The sequence below is a fragment of the Elephantulus edwardii genome, unplaced genomic scaffold (assembly GCF_000299155.1).
Source record: "Elephantulus edwardii isolate Elephantulus edwardi_28Jun2011 unplaced genomic scaffold, EleEdw1.0 scaffold00086, whole genome shotgun sequence".
Taxonomy (NCBI): domain Eukaryota; kingdom Metazoa; phylum Chordata; class Mammalia; order Macroscelidea; family Macroscelididae; genus Elephantulus; species Elephantulus edwardii.
The window spans coordinates 2,842,573-2,856,031 of NW_006399836.1; the positions used below are offsets into that span (position 1 = coordinate 2,842,573).

At 42.0% G+C, this 13,459-nt stretch overlaps 1 protein-coding gene and 1 pseudogene across 1 annotated transcript in view; both read right to left on the bottom strand.

Moving 5' to 3' along the window:
* MEI1 (meiosis inhibitor 1) overlaps window positions 1-13,459 on the bottom strand; it is a 163,117-nt gene that overhangs the window by 11,408 nt on the left and 138,250 nt on the right. The gene's annotated exons all lie outside the window — the stretch shown is intronic.
* On the bottom strand, window positions 12,821-13,347 carry LOC102866898 (annotated as a pseudogene).

Genomic DNA, 13,459 nt, shown 5'->3' on the forward strand with positions numbered 1-13,459 from the left:
GGAGGGACAGCGCAGGAGAGGAAGGCCCTCTATAAGGTGGATTGATTCAGTGACTGGGATAATTGGGATGGGAGTGTCAGGGACAGTGCGATTGGCACAGGACAGAGTGGAGAGTAGGGCTGTTGTACATAGGGTCCCTATGAGTAGCAGGCGACTCGACGGCACATAACAACAACAACAACAATGCTGCTATAGACATTCAGGGAGTTCTGGTCTCCTAGTGGCAAGAAGCTGGGCTGTAATCCCAAAGGCAGGGAGTTCTAATCCACCAGCTGCTCTGCAGGAGAATGGACCTGTAATTAACTCCCATGTAATTAACTGCCTCTGAAAACCCATGGAAAGGTCAGTTGCAACTCAGTGATACACAACAACAACAACCACATTTTGTTTATCTATCCTTCTGTTGATAGCCATTTAAGCTGACTTCTATTTCTAGTTATTATAAATATTGGTGCTATAGTCGTTCAGGGTGCTCTGGTGTCTAGTGGTAAGAATCTGCACTGCAATCCTAAAGACACCTGGTTAGAATCCATCAGCTGATCTTCGGGAAAAGGATGGGCAATCTATTCCCACACGATTACCGCCTCTGAAAACCCATGAGGGTCAGCTATAGGTCTGTTCTGACTCGATGGTACACAACAACGGCATTCATGTCCACATTTCTATGTGGACATATGTCTTAGTTTCTTTTGAGTATTATATACTGAAGGAAGAAGTCCAAGCTGTACTGAAGATTTCAGAAAAAAATAAGACCCTACAAACTTATGAAATATCAATTGAGGTGTTTCAGCAACAACAAACAGAAGCAGCCCTGGACATGCTTACTAACCCAAGCCAAGAAATGTGGAAGATCGCTACCAGGCCAACTAACTGGAAGAAATATGTATGTGTTTCTATTACTTTAAAAAAAAAAGGTGATCCAACAGTGCAGAAATTATTGGACAACAGGATTTTTATCACATGCATATAAAACCTCATCGAAGAGTATTTAAAAATGACTGGAACAGTACATTGACAAGGAAATTCAAGCTACATTCAAAAGAGGCATGTAATAAGAGAAAACACTGTTGCTGTTAGATGGCTTTTGGCTGAAAGCAGTGAATGTTGTTGTGCACTGTGGAATCAGAACCAACCCACAGCTGACCCTCTGGTGAGTTTTCAGAGGCATTTAATGGCACGGGAGGAGAGTGCCCATCCTTCTCTTGCAGAGCAGCTGGTGGATTCAAACCACGTGCCTTCAGGATTGGAGCACAGTTTCTTGCCACTAGGCCACAAAAGCTCAAAAGCAGGGAATACCAGAAAGATATGTGTGTTTTATTGACTGTACAAAGGCATCTGACTGTGCGAATCATAATAAATTATGGGTAACATTGAGAAGAATGACAGTTCGAGAATATCTAATTGTGCTCATGTGAAACCTGTACATAGACCAAGAATCAGTTGTTTGAACAGAATAAGGGAATCCTGCATGGTTTAAAATCAGGAAAGGTGTGTGTCAGGGTTGTATCCTTTCTCCATACCAATTCAATCAGTATGCTGAGCAAATGATTTGAGAAGCTCGATTATATTGTAAAGACTGTAGTATGAGGATGGAGGAAGACTCACCAACAAATTGCATTATGCAAATGATACAATTTTGTTTGCAGAAAGATCAAAGATGATAGCCTTCAAAATGGATTACATCTCCACCACAACCATAATCCAATAGGAAAATGGGCACAGGACATGAACAGACACTTCACCAAAGAAGACATTCAGATGGCTAACAAGCACATGAAGAAATGTTCAAAATCCCTAGCCCTAAGAGAGATGTAAATGAAAACAACTATGAGGTATCATCTCATCCCAGTCAAAATAGCAACATTTAACAGAACAGTAAGAAACAAATGCTGGCGAGGTTGTGGAGAAACTGGAACCCTTATTCACTGTTGGTGGGAGTGTAAAATGGTGCAACCACTGTAGAAGGCAGTATGGCGCTTTCTCAAAAAGTTGCAAATAGAGATACTATTTGACCCAGCAATTCCACGACTGGGAACCATAACTGCCACCCAAGCAGATATATGCACACTCATGTTTACTGTGGCTTTGTTCACAATAACAAGGAGTTGGAAACAACCTAAGTGCCCATCAACAAATGAATGGATAGAGAAGTTGTGGTATATTCACACAATGGAATACTATGCTGCATTGAAAAACAAGGATCTCATGCAATGTTATTTAAAACGGGTGACTCTGGAGAACATTATGCTAAGTGATATGTCTCAGTCACAAAAGGACAAATACTGCATGGTGACACTGTTGTAAAACAGGACTGACCTCAGGGTTGGGGGGAGACTGAGAAAGATGGGTTCAATAATGTATACTGCATTGAAACAGATAAGGGAGAAAACTGTTTAAAAGGGTTATGTGATTAGGTATTTTTGTCAAAATGGGAGTCCAGAGCAAAGGCTGCATAGTGGAGTGGACCTGGGAGAGGGTTTGTAAAACAATTAAAGAATTTATCTTTTACTTTTCCAAGAGGGTAGTGTACTAGGAGGGAGGGTTGGGAGGAGAGAAAAGTGCAGCAATGAATGAATGGAAACCCAAAGTTTCTGTAAATTTTCACTGAAATGAGTAATAAATTAAAAAAAAGAAATTATAACTTAAAAAAATAAACCTCACAAAAACAAAAAAAAATGGATTACATCTCAATATCAAGAAATCCTCACCAATGAACAATTAAGCAACATCATGGTGTTGTTGTTGCTGCTTTGTACCATCAAGATGCCTGCAAATCATAGCAACTCTATGTACAAAAGACTGAAGTTATAAACAATTTCATTTTACTTGGATCCACAATCAATTCTCATGGTAGGTAGCAGGTCAAGAAATCAAGAAGGTTATGAAAAATCTGCTGTCAGTGACCTCTGCAGAGTACTGAAAAGCAAAAATGTCATTCTAGAGACTAAGGTAAGTCTGATCCAGGCCATGGTCTTTGCAATTACTTGCTATGCATCAGAGAGCTGGACAATGACTAAGGATGACAGAAGAAGAATCGATGCCTACAAATTGTGGTGCTGAGGGAGCTCTGGTGTCCTAGTGGCAAGAAGCTGCACTGCAATCCCAGAGGCATGCAGTTTGAATCCACCAGATGCTCTGCTGGAGAAGGAAGGACAATCTCCTCTTGTACTAGTCAGATCCGATTTGAAGGCACACACACACAAATAATAATAAAAAAATTGTGATGCTTGAGAAGAGTCTAGAACATACCATGGAGGTAAAACAAGTAAGTCTGTCCTAGAGAGGGTGAAATCAAGTCTCTCCATGGAGGCTAGGATTTTGAAGCTCTGTACCACACACTTTGGGCACGTGGCCAGGAGACCAATCCTTGGAGAAGGACATCATGCTTGGAAGGGTGGAGGGACAGTGCAGAAGAAGAAGGAGAAGTCGACCCCGGCTGAGATGGATTGATCCAGATACTGGGACAATGGAGGTTGGTGTGTCAGAATTAGTGAGACTGGCTCAGGACAGGACAGGCTTCAGAGCTCTGTACTCAGGGTCACTATGGGTTGCAGGTGACTCAATGGCATATAACAACAACAACAACAACACTGAGAAAATCTGCTTCCAAGGATCTCTTTAAAATGTTAAAGATCTACACTTTGTGGGTGTGAGTTTGGCACCTATAGACCAACGGGAATGTCACTCGTTGGAAACAAGGTCAGCATGGTTTTGCACTTGTGATTTAAGAGGGCTAATGCCTCTAAGCTTGGTGCTTAGAATGACTTCATATCTTAAGCTAGCTAGCTCTATTTCACAATTCTAGTTCATTACATTTTTTTCACAGATTTCTGAGTATGTCATCTTGACCCAAATGTTTGAATTGTTCTATTTTCAAGTGTTTTCATTCCAGAATGTACAAAAAGAAAGTGTAGAGAATAAAGATAATTTACAGCAAGGAAAAAAGAAGTGCTAAAGAGCAAAATGATCAGTCTGAAGACTAAGGTATGTCTGAGCCACTCCACGGCGCTTTCAGTTGCTTCCGATGTATGTGAAAGGTGGACAGTGACTAAGGAAGGCTGCTGAGACTCGATGCCTTTGAAATGTGACACTGGTGAAAAGTCCTGGATATACCATGAATTGCCAAAAGAACAGACAAGCTGATCTTGGAGAAAGTGTGACCAGGGTGTGCCTTGGAGTTAAGGCTGAAACTTCACTTCACATACACTGGGCATGTTGTCAGGAGGCACTAGTCCTTGGAAAAGACATTATGTTTAAAAAAAGAGAGGGTCAGTGAAAGAGAGGAAGGCTCACAAACAGAGGGATTGAAACAGTGAGTGGTTCAAATCCACCAGGGGCTCCATCCTGAAAAAGGAATAATCTCCAGGAACGTGAACTGAGTTTGATACTCAGACTTATGCATTCTGAAGATCACAATCATCCCTTCTTACCAGCGTCTGTGTCCAGGTGTCCCCTCCCACCCATCTTCTTTGCCATGTCTGCTGGAGAGAATTTTCAAAACCACATACTTAGCCCTTCTACAGTTTTCAGCAGCAATCCCTCAAAAAACCCAAGCTGCCCGTTGTACAGTCAACCCTGACTCATAACAACCCTCTGTTAAGCTAAAAATCAAAATGAGGGTTGAAGCTCAACTAAAAAAATCCTATGTCAGGATATTTCCCAAAACCAGAACTCAGAAAATCCTATGTCAGGACATTTTCTGAAACCAGAAAATATCCTATGTCAGGACTTTTTCTGAAACCAGAACTCAGAAATCCTATGTCAAGACATCCCCCTGAACCAGTTTACCAAGACCAGAAACTTTATGCACCAATGAGCCACTGCAATGACCCCAAAGAAACGCCCTGACCCCAAACCCCAGTGCTACTCTCCTTGCTGGGTAGCCCAGTGCAATAAACTCTGAGAAGTGTTTCTACCTCGGCTGGTTCTTGGATTCAATCCAAAACTTTTCACCCTCCATTAGTTTTCTGTGGCTGTAAGTCAGACTGGGAAGGGATTGCCCATATTTCTCCCTTGGAACTGCTTGTTTATTCCAACTGCCAGAGACACCGCCTTTGGTTTAGCAGGGTTCCTCACTGTGGACCATGTCAGAACTTCCTAAAATGTGCAGCATCACCCACCAGGGCCTGAGATTCACTGTTTTTACACAACAAACCAAGGGCAAGAACAAGGATGGAGATTAAAACACTCATCAAAATAGGAATAGAGGGGAATTTCCTCAACAGAGTGAAAAGTATATATGCAAAACCAAGAGCCAACAACATTCTCAATGGAAAGGGACTAAAGGTATTCCCCTTGAGAACAGAAACTAGGCAAGGATGTTCATAATCATCACTCCTACTCAATATTGTCCTGGAAGTCCCAGCAATCACAGTAAGACAAGAGAAGGAAACAAGAGGTATTCAAATTGGCAAAGAGGAGGTAAAACTATCTCTATATGCAGATGTTATGATAGTATACTTAGAAAACCCTTAAGATTCAGCAAAAAAAAAACAACCAACAAACCCTATTGAACATAGTCAACCAGTTCAACAAAGTAGCAGGATATAAGATCAGCATACAAAAATCAGTTGGATTTCTCTACAGTGACAAATATAGAAATGGAGCTAAGAAAAATACCAATTACAATAGCTAAATGCAAGATGAAATACTTGTGAACAAATCTAACTAGAGACAAAAAAGACCTATACAAAGATGATTACCAAACATTACTAAAAAAAAGAGAGACCTAGAGAAATGTAGGACTATACCATGTACATGGATAAAAAGACTCAGTATCATGAAAACGACAATTCTACCAAAGTAGATACAAATTCAGTGCAATCTCACCATAAATCCAATTCCATTCTTCAACAAGATAAAAAAGACCTCATTTTATCTAGAATGCGAAGAGACCCCAAATAAGGGAAGCATTACTTAAAAAGTGAAACAAGGTAGGAGGCATCACACTCCCTGATCTCAAATCCTACTACACAGCTGTGGTGATCAAGACAGCATGGTACTGGTACAGAGACAGACACAGAGATCAATGAAGTAGAATTGAGAACCCAGAAAGCAACTCATTCACCTATCAACAACTGATTTTTGACAAGGAGACAAAATCACTAAGTGGGGAAAGGAAAGCCTCTTTAACAAAAGGTGTTGGCCAAATCGCAAAACCATCTGCAAAAAACTTAGGCAAGACCCATACCTCACACCATAAACAAAAACTAACTCAAGGTGGATCAGGGATGACCCTAACCCTAACTCTGCTGTTGTAAAATAGGACTGACATGGTGGGTTGAAGGGAGAATAGGGAAAAAGTGGATATATAATATAAATTGCTTTGGAACAAACGAGATGAAGAACTGTTGGAGAGGAATGTACGATTAAGCGTTACATGTCTGACAACAATCTGGAACAAAAGGTGCATTGCAAAGTGGACTGGGGGAGGGAGAAGGGAGGAAACTGTAAGAATGAATGAATGAATGAATGAATGAATGAAAACCAGTCTCTCCGTAAACCTTTGTTAAAATAATAATTAAAGGGGGGGGATAACAAGGATGGCTTTGCTTTACGCCCAAGGGGAGGACAAACAGGAAAGCCTTGGGCCCTTGGCAGTGACAAGGGGCACTGTAGCTAAAAGTACGTGGCCTGGGAACTTCTAGGGTATGTGACTATGAAACAAAGAGGAAAAGAGTTCCTTGGTCCTTGCCCCCTGGAGTCTTTCTGAGAAACCAGCAGAAAAGTTCATCAGATGTAACAGGGACAGAGGCTATGAGGCTGAGCTGGATTCTTCACATGTGTGAAATGTTCACTGTAAAATCCCATGAACTAGTTAAAAAAAATCCCATGAACTCTAACACTTGAGACGCTGGTCAGATGGCTAAATGTCTGTGATGCTGACACGTTTCCCCACCTATGAGTCCCAGGGTAAGGGACTGAATTTTGTCCTCCCTCAAAATATGTGCTTACATCTGCGCTTCACTCTGCTACCTGTGACCTGCTTCATATCCTCTTTGGTCATGACTCAGAAGCAGAAAACTCTGACCTAACTGGGCACCCCAGTTCCCAGTCTTCAGCTGTGTGGGCAGATACACTGTTCCAGGCCAGACAGTTTTCTATTTCCCCTAGCATGCATGTTTGCTTTGATATTTGTGTGCTTGCTTGTTTTAATAGTTTGCTCTAATAAGTATACCACTTTGCTGTTCTGAGGTGTCTTGCTGGTTGCTGTGATCCTGGAGGCGATGCCACTCATATTTTAAATATTAGCAGGGACAATAATCAGGAACAAGAGGGCACTGCAAAATGGACTAGAGAGGGACAGAAAGAGAGTAGGAGGAGAAATGTGCAACAATAATGAATGGAAACCTAACTTTACCGTAAACTTTTGTTAAAAGGAATAAATACTAGCAGGCTCCACTCCTCCCCGTCCTCTTTTCACTTTGCTTCTCCCTCATCTCCCTTGTGACCCCCTAAATTTAGGGCAGGTCCCACTCCTGCTTTTTGTAAAGAGGAGTCAACAGAGGGGTCAGTTTGTATGCTGAGTGTGTCTTGAGCTTGCTGGCAATATCTACAGTGGTTCACATTCTATAAACACTGGACAAGTTAACAACAACAACAACAACAAAAGACTAAAGGAATACACAGAGTCTCTGTAACAAAAAGAAGGGGCCACGCAGAAACATTTCAGGAAGTAACATACAATCTAGAACCAACAGCACTGAAAGAAGACATTCTATACTAAAGGCATTTGCAAAAGCTAAGACCCCAGGAATTGACAAAATATCAGTTGACATGTTTCAATAGACACACACAGCCCCAGCCATGCTTGCTACTTTATACCAAGAAATGGAATCTGACCAGCTGATGGGAAAAGATCATATTTGTTCCTATGCCAATAAAAGGTGATCCAAAAAATGTGGAAATTGTAAAACAATATAAAAATAAAGTGCAGCCAGAATGCTTCTTAGAGGCTTATCTCATGTACTGTGGGCATGTTGTTAGGAGAGACTATTCCTTGGAGGTGGACATCATGCTTAGAAGGATAGAGGGTCATCACAGGAGAGATGCACTGGATGAGACAGACCGACACAGTAACTGGGGAAACGCTAGTGGGTTTGTCAGAGACAGTGAGATCGGCACAGGATAGGGCAGGGTTCAGACCGAGCTATTATTCATAGAGTTGCTCTGAGTTGCAGTTGACTCAATGGTACATATCAACAATAATTAATATCACATGCAAATAAAATCTATTAAAGAGTATTAAAAAAACAGATGGAGCAGTACATCCACAGGTAACTGCCGGAGATTCAAGATGGATTCAGAAAAGGTCATAACACAAGCGATATCACTGAAGAAGGCAGATAGATAACAGCAGAGAACACCAGAAATGTGTTTACTTGTATTTTATTGATCCTGCAAAGCCATTCAACTGTGCAGATTGTAACAACTTTCAGCTAACATTGAGAATGGAAATCCCAGAACATTTCATTATGCTCATGGGACTAAGAACCTGTTGTCTGAACAGAACAAAGGAACAATGCTTAAAATCAAGATTTTAAGTAAAAAAAGCTGTGTGTCAGCATTATATCCTTTCCCCATACCTATCTGTATTCAATCTGTATGCTGAACAAATAACTCAAGAAACTGGACTATATGAAGAAGAATGAGGCATCAGAACTTGAGGAAGATTCATCAACAATTGGTATTATGGCGATGATATATCCTTGCATACAGAAAGGGAAGAAGACTTGAGGCATTTGCTGAAGAAGATTGAAGACCACAAACTATAAAATGGAGGAAAGACTGATACTGTCAAGGATTTAATTTTACTTGGATCTACCATCAACACTCAGAGTGACAGCAGTCAAGAAATGAAGAAAAAAAAAAGGAAAGAAAAGAAGACAAAGAGTCAGCTACGGTCCCATCAAGATAGCACATCAATAGCACAGAAGTTAAGCATATGGATATAAGCAAGTCTGTAAGAATTTCCAATCTGACACAGCAGGGTGAGCTCAGACTTATTACTTAATTACCCTTTATCTGTAAAAAGACAATGAGTAATACAGCATCTAAGTGATAATGTTTTAAGCAGTAAATGAAGCAACATATGTAAATCACTTAGCCCAGACTGGGCCAATTGGCAGCAACAGGATGGATGGTGAAGAGACTGAGATTGTTAACAGCTTTAGTTTGCTTGGCTCCACAGTCAACACTCTTGGCACCAGCAGCCAGGAAATCAAAAGACGTATTGCGATGGGAAAGTCTGCTGTTAGGGACCTCGTCAAAGTACTGAAGAGCAACGGTGTCAGCCTGGAGACTAAGGTGTGCCTGATACAGGCCATGGTCTTTGCAATCACTTGTTATGTGTCAGAGAGTTGGACAATGACTAGGGAGGATAGAAGGAGAATTGACGCCTTCGAGCTGTGGTGCTGGAGAAGAGTATTGCATATACCATATATAAAAAGAACAGGTTCATCCTAGAGAAGGTTAAACCAGGCTGCTCCTTGGAGGCAAAGATTTTGAAGCTTCGTCTGACATACTTTGGACATGTTGCAAGGAGAGGCCAGTCCTTGAAGAAGGACGTTCATTCTTGGGAGAGTGGAGGGACAGGGCAAAAGAGGAAGACCCTCCATGAAGTGGATTGATTCAGTGATTGGGGTAATGGAGGTAGGTGTGTTGGAGACAGATTGGCACAGGATAGAGCAGGGTTTAGGGCTGTTGTACATAGGGCCACTATGAAACAACAACTATATATATATGTGACATGTTGCATGCAAAATTTGGTGTCAAGGACCTCTCCAAAGTGCTAAACAGCAAAGAGATAAGTTCAAAGAATAAGGTGCACTTGATTCAAGCCATGGTGTTTTCATTTGTTTCCTATGCATCTGAAAGTTGGACTTTCAGATGAGGATGAATAAGGGTGACAGAGGAATTACTGATGCCTTTGAATCGTAATGCTAGAGAAGAGTATTGAGTACCCCATGGCTTCCCAAAAGAACCACCACAACAAAAAAATCTTTGTGAAGAACATGTGACCAGGGTGTGTTTCAGAGTGAAGGACGGTGGACTTCGTCTCACACTATTAGGGCATGTTGTCAGGAGGGGCCGATCCTTGGAAAAGGACTTGCTGAGACAGGTGGAGGGTCAGGGGCGAAAGGATGTCCCTAGATAGGATGGACTGACATAGTGACTGCCCCCATGAGTGCAAGCGTGTCAGAGATCATGAGGACGGGGCAGGAGAGGGCAAGGGCCGCATCTGTTCACAGGGTCACTGTAAGTCGTGGTCAACTGGATGGCACCTAACAGCCTAACTGGTTACTCCTACTTGGGAATGACAATTGTCTTGATAATTAGTATTAGTGTGAAGCATTTTGAAATCTGTCTTGAAATAAAAAGATGTGGATTAAGCATACATTGGGGGACAGATGACACATCACATGAAGAGAAGTTAAAGTGCAAAGAACAGAAGCTAAAAAAGACATGAACCTTCCTCTGGACCCAGCAGAGAGCCTTCTGCTGCAGCCAGTGCCCTGACTTTCAACTTCTAGCCACCTAACCCGTAAGGAAATAAAGTCCTGTTTGTTACAGCCACACACTTGTGGTGTTTCTGTTATAGCAGCACCTGATAACTAAGGGAGGGAAGACCGTTTAAAAGCTTATTTTAGAAAAATGTAAAAATGTTAGTAGAGTGAACTATGAATAGTGAAATCCAGGAGTGTGCAAATGTTCACTGAAAAATCTCTCGTCTTTGTCGTATGCTTGACATTTTTTAGGAACAGACTGTTTAGGGGAAGCCCTTTTGACCTTAGGTCCCAGCTCTGTTCCACTGTGGGGTTCACCAGCGAGAAAGGTGAGGTTTGAATTGCCATCTGACTCTGGACTTCTCAAGTGGTTCTGAACCCATGAGAGAGAGTCATGGAGATTCATCAGACACAATCTCTGCCCTTGATGGGGAGCCTTCCATCAGAGAGCAGTAACGGTCATCATGTGCTGGAGGTTTGGCCCACAAAGAACACAGAACCTGATCATAAATGTGTTGGCTGGAAAAAGGCTCAGCAGCCCTGGACCCAGCACAGGGCCTGTTCCTGGGGCATTCTCTGTCTTCTTCTATGTCCCAGCATCCTATAACCTGTGTGCAGGCCTATATGGTCTGAGTCCTTGAGCAGAATTCCACCAGTCAATAGCTACATCACACATGTGCACTGAGTGGAGTTTACTCAAACCAAGGCCCTCAGGCCATCCTCACACTCATTTGCTAGCCTCTCCCACCTCCTCTTGCCTCATCAACACCCTGACATCAGATCAGACCATAAGGATATGTGACTCTCCAGACAGGATCTGAAAAAGCAGTAAAAGAGAATCCATGACTAATTCAAATGACATCAACATCTGAGACCTAAGTCACTCTGCAGTGACCAAGCCTTTTTTTGAAATTATATCAACATCTGAGACCTAAGTCACTCTGCAGTGACCAAGCCTTTTTTTGAAATTATAGCTCTTTGAAAGAGGTGTCCCAGGATTCAAGGGTGGAAAGAGGTGCTGCAGTCAAGATAAAGTCCACCTCTGATGCCCACTGGGATTGGGTACCTAGCACAAGTCACCTGATACTCATAGCCCAGCTCAAGTAACTCCCCCACAAATCCTCTGACAATGAACTTCATGCACTGTACACTCAGACTACTGAGTCCCTTCCATATGTCCACAGCCCACCATCTCCTTTTATAGCAAATATTCTTTAATATCATCATGGGTACTGACTGACAGTCATGGATTTCCCTCTCCCCCACCAGGGTATCTGGCCTGTGATAATTAGGGAATATAACCAATCTCTAATCAGATGATGTCAAGTTTATCACAGCTAATACACACCTTTAGTGAGCTATAGCAGAATGGTGTTCCATAGTATTTTGTGTTTCATAGCATTTGACTGTGTGGATCATAACAAGTTATGGCTGACATTGAGAAGAATGGAAATCCCAGAGCACCTGGACTAAGAGATTGTTGTGTGAACAGAGCGAAAGAACACTGCATGGTTTACAACTTCAGGGTTGTATTCTCTCTCCACACCTATTCAATTTGTATATTGAGCAAATTATTCGAGAACCTGGACTTTCTGAAGAAAAATGCAGCAAGTTATTTGAGAACCTGGACTCTACGAAGAAGAATGCAGCATCATGGTCATCAACAACTTGCATCATGCAGATGACACAGCCTTGCCTGCTGAAAGTGAGAAGGATTTGAAGCACTTGTTGTAGAAGATTAAAGAATACAGCCTTCAATATGGATTACATCTCCATGTCAAGAAAACAAAGATTCTCCCCTACCCCTAGTAATTGAGCTCCCAAACTGAATTTTCTTTAATTGGGTTACAGATTTAGTTGGTTAAGAACTCTCCTCGGATACTATCAATTCTGGCTGAAATAAAGAACATTCACCCAGAAAAAAACCAAATTTACAACATCTGTTTTTAAAAACAAAACAAATCAACCTCCTAAAAACTCCTCAAATGAAAAAAAAATATCAGGAGATCATGTTAGTGAAACAGGAAATCATGTCAGCTACCTGGATTAGTCAGGAACATAGAGCTTGAATCTAAAATAGGGAGGAAATGACAGCTCATGGTTGGAGTATCTTCAAAATGGGAATCTCAGATTAGGAGGGAAAAAGTCTGCGGAGATTGCTATTTGAACTCAAGACAGACTACTGGATGTTGAGCCTATTGCCTGTTATGTGTGTGTGTGTAAGAAGACAAGGAGCAAGAAAAGAAAGGAGGAGGAATCATGTTTCAAACTGCTTCCTGTTGCAATTGATCAGGCCACATCGTGGAAGTCTGATGTTAATGACAGTGCTCAGTGATGTCCACAAGTACTGCTTTGCTCCAGCTGAAGAGAAAATAGCCTGAGCTGGCCGCTGCTGCGACAGCCATGCACAAGCAGCCACTGTAGGTCAAGTAGATGAGCATGAGGAAGCAGCTGATGATCACCTGGATGACATGCACCACGTTGTGCAGGTGAGGAAAGCTCAGCATCTGCCGCCCAACAGTTCTGTGTGTCTCCAGAAGGATCGTTCCATTTGGCTCTGGGACAGGCATGGAATTACAGCGGATGCTGACTTGTGACTTGTGCAACAATCTCTCTCAGGCTATCTTGAGTCCTTCACAGAACATTGCTAATAAAAACACTGCTACAAAAGCTCTAGCCATTTCTCCAGTTGTATTGATGACTAAACCAGAAAACGATAGCTCTGCATTCTTAGGCCAAAGTAGGTCACAGGCACGTTCATCATCGTCATGTCACCATGGGAGAGGGATGAGGATGACGTAGTATTGAGGTCCACGTGGTCCATATGATTCACATGGCTCATCCCTGATTGATGGGAGTGATCCACTTTCACCCTGGGAAATGTTGACTCAACAGAAGGTATTGGCTGGTGTTACAGAGATTAGTGATCAATGGGCCAGGCCCCTGTAGGATGT